This window comes from Nerophis ophidion, linkage group LG06, assembly GCF_033978795.1.
Source record: "Nerophis ophidion isolate RoL-2023_Sa linkage group LG06, RoL_Noph_v1.0, whole genome shotgun sequence".
NCBI classification, from domain to species: Eukaryota; Metazoa; Chordata; class Actinopteri; order Syngnathiformes; family Syngnathidae; genus Nerophis; species Nerophis ophidion.
This window is the reverse complement of record NC_084616.1, coordinates 24,428,407-24,440,546: the sequence shown is the minus strand read 5'-3', so window position 1 is coordinate 24,440,546 and position 12,140 is coordinate 24,428,407. Positions and strand designations below refer to the sequence as shown.

At 38.9% G+C, this 12,140-nt stretch overlaps 1 protein-coding gene across 9 annotated transcripts in view; it reads right to left on the bottom strand.

Annotated features, from left to right (window-relative positions):
- The window catches only part of rap1gapa (RAP1 GTPase activating protein a), a 152,015-nt gene that overhangs the window by 119,559 nt on the left and 20,316 nt on the right, over positions 1–12,140 (bottom strand). The window contains exon 1 of one of the 9 annotated variants that reach the window (XM_061903146.1): positions 144–226. The exons of the other annotated variants lie outside the window; for them this stretch is intronic. The gene's annotated coding sequence lies outside the window, so the exon portion shown is untranslated. Of the gene's footprint in view, positions 1–143; positions 227–12,140 lie in introns of those variants that run through there. 9 annotated transcript variants of the gene reach the window in all.

Here is a 12,140-nt window from a genome sequence, read left to right as displayed (position 1 = left end):
AGACACAGAAATGTACGGTATTTAGAAACCAATTAGCTCAAAGCTCATTAGCGATGCGTGAGTCAAATGCTTATAAAAAAGAACATGTCAATCATTAGTACACTTGACCAAGATGTCATATATTCAAGTTCCTGCAAGTTTACCTGTCTTATCAAAGAGTGTAAGAAAGTGTATTGTGCGCCTGAGTTCTGTTAGTGTCCTTGCTTGGGGTAGGATGGCTGTGCAGAGTGCATGCATGTGGGCCGGGTTACCCTGAAATAACTCCGGCCATCTGTTGAAGCAGTGTTTCCATAAGTGACAGCAATACTGCTTCTGGTAGCTGCTTTTAATCTGCATTGTAAGTCTCATGAGTCACTGCCAGTCTAGAATGGGTTGCTATGTGTCTTTAAATTACTCTGTATTAGGGATGGGCAATATGGTCTAATTAATATAGTTGTGGTCAAAAGTTGATATACGTTTGTAAAGAACATAATGTCATGGCTGTCTTAAGTTTCCAATGATTTCTACAACGCTTATTTTTTTTTTTTTTTTGTGCAGTGATTGGAGCACATACTTGTTGGTCACAAAAAACATTCTTGAAGTTTGGTTCTTTTATGAATTTATTATGGGTCTACTGAAAATGTGACCAAATCTGCTGGGTCAAAAGAATACATACATCAATGTTAATATTTGGTTACATGTCCCTTAGCAAGTTTCACTGCAATAAGGCGCTTTTGGTAGCCATCCACAAGCTTCTGGCAAGCTTCTAGTTGAATTTTTGACCACTGCTCTTGACAAAATTGGTGCAGTTCTGCTAAATTTGTTGGTTTTCTGACATGGACTTGTTTCTTCAGCATTTTTCCACACATTTAAGTCAGGACTTTGGGAATTGCCATTCTAAAACATTAATTCAAGCCCTGATTTAGCCATTCATTTACCACTTTTGACATGTGTTTGGGGTCATTGTCCTGTTGGAACACCCAACTGCGCCCAAGACCCAACATCCAGGCTGATGATTTTAGGTTGTCCTGAAGAATTTGGAGGTAATCTTTCTTTTTTATTGTCCCATTAACTCTCCGTAAAGAACCAGTTCCATTGGCAGCAAAACAGGCCCAGAGCATAATACTACCACCACCATGCTTGACTGTGAATGTTGTCTGTCTATCTGTGTTGGCCCTGCGATGAGGTGGTGACTTGTCCAGGGTGTACACCGCCTTCCACCCGAATGCAGCTGAGATAGGCTCCAGCGACCCCCCCGCGACCCCGAACAGGACAAGTGAAAGAAGATGGATGGATGGATGTGGCCAAACATCTCAATTTGTGTTTTATCTGACCACCGAACTATTCTCCAGAAAGTCTTATCTTTGTTCAAGAGATGTCAGATGAAACAAAAATTGAGCTGTTTGGCCACAATACCCAGCAATATGTTTGGAGGGGAAAAGGTGATGCCTTTAATCTCAGGAACACCATCCCAACCGTCAAGCACGGTGGTGGTAGCATTCTGTTCTGGGCCTAAGCAAATTATTGGAAACTCAAGACAGCCATGACATTATGTTCTTTACAAGTGTATGTACACTTTTGACCACGACTGTATCCATGTATATATAATATTTGTCATGTAAATGACAAATTCATTTCAAAACAGGTAACAAATGCTCCTAATTACGTTGCTGATGTACACAATAACATATTATGTAATCTATTATTTTGTAAAACATTATTATTAATTTAATTGCTAATTTACTGTTAATATTTGGTTACTTACTGTTGAAAAATGATTTTATTTACACTTATGTTGAAATGTAATAAGAATTTATTCTGTTGTTTCGATGCTTTATATTAGTTTTGGGTTATACTATGAATTTGGGTATCAATCTAATATCAAATAGTTGCAGGGGCAGTATTGTTCATGCCATTGTTCATACAGAACATTTTCAGGATCATTAAATAATTACATTTTTGATCACAACTGTAATCCAACAAAAACACAATATTAATATTTAAATGATTTCATTACTCACTTTTATTGCATGCAACATTAATAATAAACTCAAAAATGCAAAATAACTAAACAAAAGCAATATCCACTATCGGCTCTTGTTTCCTGAATGAATAAACAACAATAAAAATGACAAAAAATTATTTTGGGATTATAAAAAATATTGATCGAATCATTGTAATATTGACTATATACTGTTACCATACATATGGTATAAGTATAGTGTCAGGCTTGGACTTGGTCTTGGGTTGTTTTCCCAAGGTGCGAAGCGAATTGAGTGGAAACGGCGTGAAAGTAGGTACGTATTTAATTTATTTACTCATAAACTAAAAACAGGAACAAACAAAAAGCGCTCACAATGTAGGTACAAAACTTGAGCTATGAAACAAAAGACTAGCACAAAGGCTATAAACTATAAAGATGAAACAAAACACTTGCACTATGGCATGAATAACAAAAACTTACTGTGACTGAGACAAGGGAATTAGAAGCAGCATGGATATCAAGGGTGCAGGAGGTGATGTTGCCAGACTGACTACCTGGTAACTGTGGCTTAAATAAAGAACTTGATAAGTGCAAACAGGTGTGAGACAAGACATGTGAACTGATTGGTTGTCATGGTGACAAAACAGCGAGTGAAAAAAAAAGGAACTTAGAGTCCAAAGGTCACACAGCACCTGGTATTTCTAGGCAGTCTCCCATCCAAGCACTAGCCAGGCCAGACAATGCTTAGCTTTGAGAACAAACGAGATTGGGGATGTTTAGGGTAGTATGGCCATACAAACTCATGATCAGACATGACAGATAAAAACTAATGAGTTGGCATGGTAACATGACAAACAAGGAAATGCAAGACAGAACTAAATGTCCAAAAAACTAAACCGAACATGACCAAAACAAAACATGAACCATAGGCGTGACATATAGTATCGTTATTGTCAATATTTGTATTGAACTTTACATTCAAGAGCTATAGCTTAGCGATTAGCTATGCTTTTTTGTTTTCTTTATAGCATGTAGTGTAGCATGTTTAGCTACTTTTTGTCCTACAGTCCTCCAGTGATAATGCTATTTGTAAAAAAAAACTGCTTATGTGCCGCCATGAAGGTGGGGATTAGTGCACTGTGGAGGGACATTAGATGCTACTGTAGCTCTCTAGAAAGGGCGCTACATTGCGTTGAGAGTGCATTTGTTGCTTGTCACCATCAAATTTGCGGAACGCATCCAGAATGTTTCATTTACATGCGTTATACAGATATAACGCTGGTATTAAAAGCTCTATTGTTGGCCACATTTATATAATTTATATTGTATATTTTTGAGGACAACCCTATCCTGGATGAACCAAAAAACATGAGGCAGTAGTGGAAGAATTCAAATAAAAATAAAAAATCAAGTTTTTAAAAAATGTAATTGCCAATATAGTTGAGTGATGAAAGCAAAAAAGTAGGGAAAATAGACTGCAGCAAGCTAATCTAAAATTAACCAACCCAATAAAAACTGACCAAAAGGACGTTGACCCCAAGTTTAAATTCATAGAACATATCTTTACCTCTAGTCGCACAAACTGCCACATTCACCTTGTAGTCACCAGTGACATTTACGTGAAATACGACATTCCCCACAGTCCTTGTAAGTTGTTTACATGTTTCTGTAATGACCCTTTACACTAATCACAAGGAAGTGGAGCTGCTCCTCCTGCTGTCTTTGAAAAGCAGTGAAATACACGGCAGTTATATGTGAGAGCCAGATGTCATCACATTACAGCTGAATGTGATGGCATGGCGTGAAGCCGTACGCTCTAAAGAAGGAAATGCTAATTGAATGCTAATCCAATGCTAATTACTAGCTGGTTAGTAAGCACAAACATACATTTGCAAGACAGAAAATATTCCTTGTTTACAAAGCTTGAACTTGTTTGTTACCTATCCAGGGCAGCTAGAGTACCGTGAGATACAGTCCGATGTGCCGTAGGAGATTATCTAATTTCACGTATTTGGGTTAAAAATGTTTTTTTGCAAACCAGTAATTATAGTCTGCAAATGATGTGTTGTGTTGAGCGTCGGTGTTGTCTAGAGCTCAGCAGAGTACCCATATAATACTTTTCTATATCAGGAGGTGACAGCCGGTAGCTAACTGCTTTGTAAATGTCGGAAACAGCGGGAGGCAGCGTGCATGTTAAAAGGTGTCTAATGCTTAAACCAAAAATAAACAAAAGGTGAGTGCCCCCAAGAAAAGGCTAAACTAAAATTGAACTGGCTACAAAGTAAACATAAACAAAATGCTGGACGACAGCAAAGAATTACCGTGGAGCAAAGACGCAGTCCACAATGTACATCCGAACATGACATGACAATCAGCAATGTCCCCACAAAGAAGAATTAAAAACTAATGAAATATTCTCGATTGCTAAAACAAAGTAGGTGCGGGAAATATAGTTCAAAGGAAGACAGGAAATTGCTACAGGAAAATACCAAAACAAGAGAAAAAGCCACCAAAATAGGAGCGCAAGACAAGAACTAAAACCCTACACACAAGAAAACAGCTAAAAACTCAAAATAAGTCACAGTGTGATATGACAGGTCGTGACTGTACACCTACTTTGAGACAAGAGCTATATTGATGCATGGTTGGTTATGGTTTAAAGTCATATCCAACAATTTCGACAACGACTTTTTACTGTCAACTGAGTTTAGTTTTTTAATGATTTCTGCTGGTGGTGTCTCTCCGGGTTTTTTTCAATGCAAAAAATGTGCCTTGGCTCAAAAAAAGTTGAAAAACACTGTTCTAGATTGCCAAGATATATGTGGTGGTTGGGGCTGTGGTCACCATGATGTCATTGTAAAATTTGCATAATTTGCTATGATGATAAGATTTTCTTTAAAAGGGCTCAAAAAATGTGTACATACGTTTAAAAACTAATCTGTGTAATTATAAATTAGTATTACCATATATTTTTATATTACATATCGTTTTTCTATATTTTGAATTGTTGCTGATTTTTGGTACAATGTACTTCAGAATGTCGAGAGACTTTTAGTGAGTCTTCATTAAAAAGGCTGGCAAAAAAATCTAATATCTTTTTCTAGTGTTGTTATAAAATGTACTCATGTTTAGAGACTACTTCTGTCCCTCGATGTCACCAACAAAAAGAGCTGCAGCGAGCATGATGTCACCACTCTCTTTAAAAGCCACCACTGTCCTCTTAATAATTGCAGATTTTATAGATCGCTGTCCATGGGTATATCTTGGATATATTAAAATTGCGTCCACATCGCAGACATTCTGGCCCCAGTCCAGGCAATTCACAACCTCGATACCTGAAATTGGTTAGGCGGAGAATGAGGAAGTATTTCTGTGTGTCCGGGGAAGCACAGAGACGAAAGTGTTTGCATGGGAGGTGTAATGTGTTGTAATTGGGCTGGGTGTTAGCATAAGATTGGCAATAAAAGTTAGAAAAAGAATCAGACTTTTTACATCTACTGAGACTACAACACATTGTATTAATTTAATTTGTTTTCACGTAAAAACCCTTATTTTCAAGGTGTGGCGGCTATGATATTGCCGTGGTGGTGCGCCACTATTAGTCATTGTTTATTGTTTATTGAATGGATCCCCATTAGCTGCTGCAAGGTGACTGCTAGTCTTCCTGGGGTCCATATAGGAGCATACACAATAAAAATACAAAGAATACATACATTACCAAACATTATACAAAAGAAAAATACAACATAAGATTAAAAAAAAGATAGTTAAACCCAGTATTAAAAATTCACTTCATGTGGTCAGCTGCAATAAGTGTATCTTCAAAGCTGTCTGGAATTTTCTTTGTGAGAGATTAATGTGAGATGGCAACCGATTCCAGAATGATATACATCTATACATGACTGTATGTTTGAGGAGATTGGTCCTGGGAGCAGGAAGTGCCAAATAGCCATTGCTGGCATTCCTAGTGTCATGAATATGTGTGTTAGCTGATTTTAAAAACTGTTTGTAAAAGTAATCTGGTGATTGATCCAACATGATAGTTCTAAAGAACATAAGGAGACTACAATGCATCTTTTGTTCAATATACAACCAGGACAGGCGTGCATGCATAAATGAAATATTAGTGTGCAAAGAACATTTAAGTATCAGTCTAGCCTCTCTGTTCTGAACAAGTTGCAGTTTGTTCAGGTCAGATTTAGTCGTAGCCGACCATATTATAGAACAGTAATGAAGATGATAGAAAACCAAGGACTGTATGACTTGACCCATTGTTGAGGATGTCAAGTAGGTGGAGCACTTCATAACCGTGGCTAAACCTCTTCCATTTTCATTAATATACCATCAATATGTTCAGACCTTCACGGTGGAAGAGGGGTTAGTGCGTCTGCCTCACAATACGAAGGTCCTGCAGTCCTGGGTTCAATCCCAGGCTCGGGATCTTTCTGTGTGGAGTTTGCATGTTCTTCCCGTGAATGCGTGGGTTCCCTCCGGGTACTCCGGCTTCCTCCCACCTCCACAGACATGCACCTGGGGATAGGTTGATTGGCAACACTAAATTGGCCCTAGTGTGTGAATGTGAGTGTGAATGTTGTCTGTCTATCTGTGTTGGCCCTGCGATGAGGTGGCGACTTGTCCAGGGTGTACCCCGCCTTCCGCCCGATTGTAGCTGAGATAGGCGCCAGAGCCCCCCGCGACCCCAAAAGGGAATAAGCGGTAGAAATGGATGGATGGATGTTCAGACCATGACAGTTGACTGTCTAAATCAGACCTGGCCCGCTGGACATTCCCAAATATGTTTTTTAGATCTTTAAGATGGAAAGTGTAGCTGCCATTATGATGTGCAGTGATGTTTTCTAATGACCCTAAGTCTTGAACTATACAAGGTATTTCAATGGTTGAAATCTGCGCTTATTTAATATTCAAGATTCAAGATTGTTTATTGTCATATGCACAGTTAAACAGACAGTTTACCGTACAATGAAAATCTTACTTTGCTAGTACACCCTTCAACAAGTCGCACGGTACTTAGCCAAAAATAAAAAATAAAAATAAAAAGTATATACAAGCAGTAAGTAACATAACATTATTGCACATTCTGATTGACAGTCCACAGTATAAATATGGAGGTGACCTTGGGTCAAAGCAACAGTTAATGTGCCTTTAGTGATCAAATGTGAAAGGTGTCTACAGTGATGGTTCACAGTTCGGGGGTGGTCAAGGTAGCTGTCTTTTGTTCAAAAAGACAAAATTAAAGACGGGGGGGGTGGGAGCTAGCATTCACAAGTTAGCATTCACAAGCCTGATGGCCTGTGGGAAGAAACTGTTTGTCAGTCTCGTAGTTCTGGATTTCAGGCTCCTAACTAGACAGTCAAATGGACAGTGGCTATACAGCATTATACAAGTCTATATTTCGTCTAGCTTTCCAACCCAATCTTTATGTAGGATATACTAATATATAAAAAAAACTAAACATATTGTTTATTCAACTTAAAAATAGGTGACCTTTTTTTTTTCCCCTTCTCTGGCATTATATTCCCAGTTTTGATCTCGGATGTCTGGTCACTTATAGCATATAAGAATATTCTATTACTGTTAAGCAAACTATGAATAATCAAACACGCCAAAACATGTGTCCTTTATCATAGCTACACGTATGACAAAAAAACGCGTGAAAGTCAGTGGTATTCAGTGAGGTAAGATTAATTGAATGCGATGACAGTTCATTGCTCCGACCAAATGTATTGCACTCAGTGGAGCGGATCACCTCTCCAAGATGGCGGCCTCGCATCTCATCAGCGGCAGTAGCGCTCAATGCTGCGTCTACTTATAAAATGTCTATGCTACTGCCCGCCCGAGTGGCACAGCTCTGGTCGCTCTGTTGCTGCACGGCGTAAGAAAATTTCGCCCTGCTTCGTTGCCTGCAGGTAACTATCGTGAAAGTTACATTAGGGGGAACATCTGCAGGAGGTATTCCAGGACAGGGGTTAAGTTAAAACTCTAAATATGTAAACCAGGGGTGCCCACACTTTTTCTGCAGGCGAGCTACTTTTCAATTGACCAACTCGAGGGGATCTACCTCATTTATATATATATCATTTATATTTATTTATTTATGAAAGAGACATTTTTGTAAACAAGTTAAATGTGTTTAATGATAATACAAGCATGTGTAACACATATAGATGTCTTTCTTTCACGAAGACAAGAATATAAGTTGGTGTATTACCTGATTCTGATGACCTTCATTGATTGGAATCAGACAGTAATGATGATAACGCCCACATTTTCAAATGGAGGAGAAAAAAAGTTGTCCTTTCTGTACAATACCACATGAAAGTGGTTGGTTTTTGGCATCTAATTCATCCAGCTTCCATACACTTTACAAGAAAAACATTGGCGGCAATTTCCGTAGCTTGCTTGATTGACATTCACGGCACCCGAGGGTCTTGTGAGATGACGCTGGCTGCTGCCAGTTCATTATTATGAAAAAATGACAGAGAGGAAGGCGAGAAACACTTTTTATTTCAACAGACTTTCGCGCCGTCCCTTCCGTCAAAACTCTAAAGGCCGACTGCACATTTCCTATCTTCACAATAAAAGCCCTGCTTCATGCTGCCTGCGCTAACAAAATAAGAGTCTCGGAAAGCTGGCGTGCACAAGTGATGTGGACGCCAGCTTTCTGAAGGATCGCTTGTGCACGCCAGTTTTCCGAGACTCTGTATTTTGTTAGCGCAAGCAGCATGAAGCAGGGCTTTTATTGTGAAGATAGGAAATGTGCAGTCGGCCTTTAGAGTTTTGACGGAAGGTACGGCGCGAGAGTCTGTTGAAATAAAAAGTGTTTCTCGCCTTCCTCTCGGTCATATTTTCATAATAATGATCTTGCAGCAGCCAGCGTCATCTCACGAGACCCTCCGGTACCGTGAATGTCATTTAAGTGACGTCTTGGTGAAGATTGATGATCACTAATTTTTAGGTCTATTTTTTTTAAAAGCCTGGCTGGAGATCGACTGACACACCCCCCGCGGTCGACTGGTAGCTCGCGATCGACGTAATGGGCACCCCTGCTGTAAACCATAAGATGAGGGAACATTTGGAGTCAGTTACCATGGTGACCCAATTCTTATTTTACCCCTTACACTTTGTCTTACCTCTTAAAACTAAAAAGCAAGATGAAATGGTGAAAATTATACCTCTAAGAAATGGGACACACCGGTTTCCTACTTTTCATCATGTTCTTTCATCACAGCTGTTTGGCAGTACACCTACTGCACTTTAAAGGCCTACTGAAACCCACTACTACCCACCACGCAGTCTGATAGTTTATATATCAATGATGAAATCTTAACATTGTAACACATGCCAATACGGCCGGTTTAGTTTACTAAATTGCAATTTTGAATTTCCCGCGGAGTTTCTTGTTGAAAACGTCGAGGAATGATGACGCGTGCGCGTGACGTCACGGACTGTAGAGGACACATTAGTCAGCACCATTTGCGGCTAAAAGTTGTCTCTTTTCATCGCGCAATTAAACAGTATTCTGGACATCTGTGTTGCTGAATCTTTTGCAATCTGTTCAATTAATAATGGAGAAGTCAAAGTAGAAATATGGAGTTGGGAAGCTTTAGCCTTTAGCCACACAAACACATCCCGTGTTTCCTTGTTTAAAATTCCCGGCGGTGAAGCTTTACTATGGATCAGAGCGGTCAAGCAAACATGGTTCCCGACCACTTGTCAACCGGCAGGTTTCGGTGAGAAAATTGTGGTAAAAAGTCGCCTCTTACCGGGGATCAACTGAGCTTGCGCCGTCCATGTAGCTGCCGTCGACTTCCCTCAGAGACTGGCCTCAAGACACCCGTGGACACACCCCTCCGACTATCAGGTACTATTTAATCTTACTAAAACAATAGCAACACAATAGAAAGATAAGGAATTTCCCAGAATTATCCCAGTAAATGTGTCTAAGAACATCTGAATCCGTCCCAATGCAATCGCCTTTTTTTTTTTTTTTTTACTTTATTTATTTATTTATTTTTTTCTAGTCCTTCGCTATCAATATCATCATCCACAAATCTTTTATCCTCGCTCAGATTAATGGGGAAATTTCTCGGTCCGAATAGCTCTTGCTGCGTGCGTGCGTGCGTACGTGCGTGCATACGTGTGTGCGTGTGTGTGTGTGTGTCCTTTTCACTACACTGCGAAATCCATATGCACCACTACCCCTCTCCAACATCGCCCACTGCTAGAACCCCATCAGCAGTTAGGCGCAGGTCAGTGGGTAATCGCAAACATTTTAAACATTGAGATTTTATTATTATTTCTTTAAAAAGTAACTATACAGAGTGTGTTTCAATATACAGTACATTCATTCTTATTTACATATTTTCCTCATCATTTTATTTCATTTTTAATTGTACAATCTGCAATTTGATGCTCTTTCCAATAGATGGCGTCCTAGGCACCCGCCTGTGTGGCCTGTGAGCAAAGCCTGCCTTGCCACTGTGCCTATGGTGCTACACATACATGAATAAAGGACACCATTCTGTGTGTGTTATATGAACAAATAAATATGTTTCATGAATACAGGGTTTTCAATAAGTGGGCTTACACGCACAAGCTCATATTGTTTTGGCTCAAAATTGTGTACCTGCTTTGTGTGTTTCTCAACCACTGTGTGCCGTGAGATACAGCCTGGTGTGCCGTGGGAGATTGTATAATTTCACCTATTTGGGTTAAAAAAAAATTTGCAAACCAGTAATTATAGTTTTTGAGTATCGGTGCTGTCTAGAGCTCGGCAGCGTAACCGTGTAATACTCTTCAATATCAGTAGGTGGCAGCAGATAGCTAATTGCTTTGTGGATGTCGGGAACACATCGTGTGAGCCGACAATGGTTTGTTATGATCTCAATATGCAGAAGACAGCGGGAGGCAGTGTGCAGGTAAAAAGGTGTCTAATGCTTAAACAAAAATAGACAAAAGGTGAGTGCCCATAAGAAAAGGCATTGAAGCTTAGGGAAGGCAAGGCAGAACGAAACTAAAACTGAACTGGCTGCAAATTAAACAAAAACAGAATGCTGGTTGACAGCAAACACTTATTGTTTGTATTGTATGCTCTGTGTGTACATTCATGAAAGGTGAACTAAGGACGACATGCCCAAGAGGGACAAGCGGTAGAAAAATGAATGGATGGATGCATGCATGCTTTTCTGTTAAGATTTCCTTTTTGCCACAAAAAAAAAAAGAAAAATAATTTTGAGTAAAATATTTTATTGTGAGCTTACAAACGCCCGTTTATGTTTTACAGTGTGCAGGAGTAGGGGGCACATGGCTTTAGTTAAAACATCAAAAGAGTGGAACGTTGTTTGGGAACCACTGATCTTGATTAAAGATAGATATGAGTAAAATGCAAGACTAGTCATATTAATTTCACCATTCCCTCTTTGTATTTCACTGCAGTCTCATTACAGCTATATGGAGTCCCTAAAGGGACAGAAGGGAAAACATTTTTTTAGTTATGTATCTCGTGCGCACGACAAACTATCTCGTGCTTAAGCAAAAGTTTCTTGTGCGCTCGAGATGTTTTCCCGTGGGCAAAAGAAACATAGTGGTTACATGGGGGAAATTATTTGTTTCGATATGTTTCTTGTGCTCACGGGAAAAAATCTTGTGTGCACAAAAAACTTTATTGAGTGCATGAGAAACTGTTGCGTGAGCAGGAGATACATATCTAAAAAAAAATATTCCTCCGTGTATTTTGGTACCGGTACCAATACTAAAATTGTTTCAATACTTTTCTGTACTTTTCAGTACTTTTCTAAATAAAGGGGACCACAAAAAAATGCATTATTGGCTTTATTTGAACAAAAAATCTTAAGGTACATTAAACATGTTTCTTATTGCAGTTAAGTCCTTAAATAAAATACTAAACATACAAGACAACTTGTCTTTTAGTAGTAACTAAACAAAAAAAGGCTCCTAATTAGTCTGCTGATGTATGCAATAACATATTGTATCTTTTATTATTCTATTTTTTGTCAACATTATTAAGGACAAGTGGTAGAAAATTAATCGTTAATCTGCTTGTTCATTTAATGTTAATATCTGCTTGCTTTCTCATTTAACATGTTCTATCTAGACTTCTGTTAACATTTATTAATCACTTTTTCTTCTGTTGTTT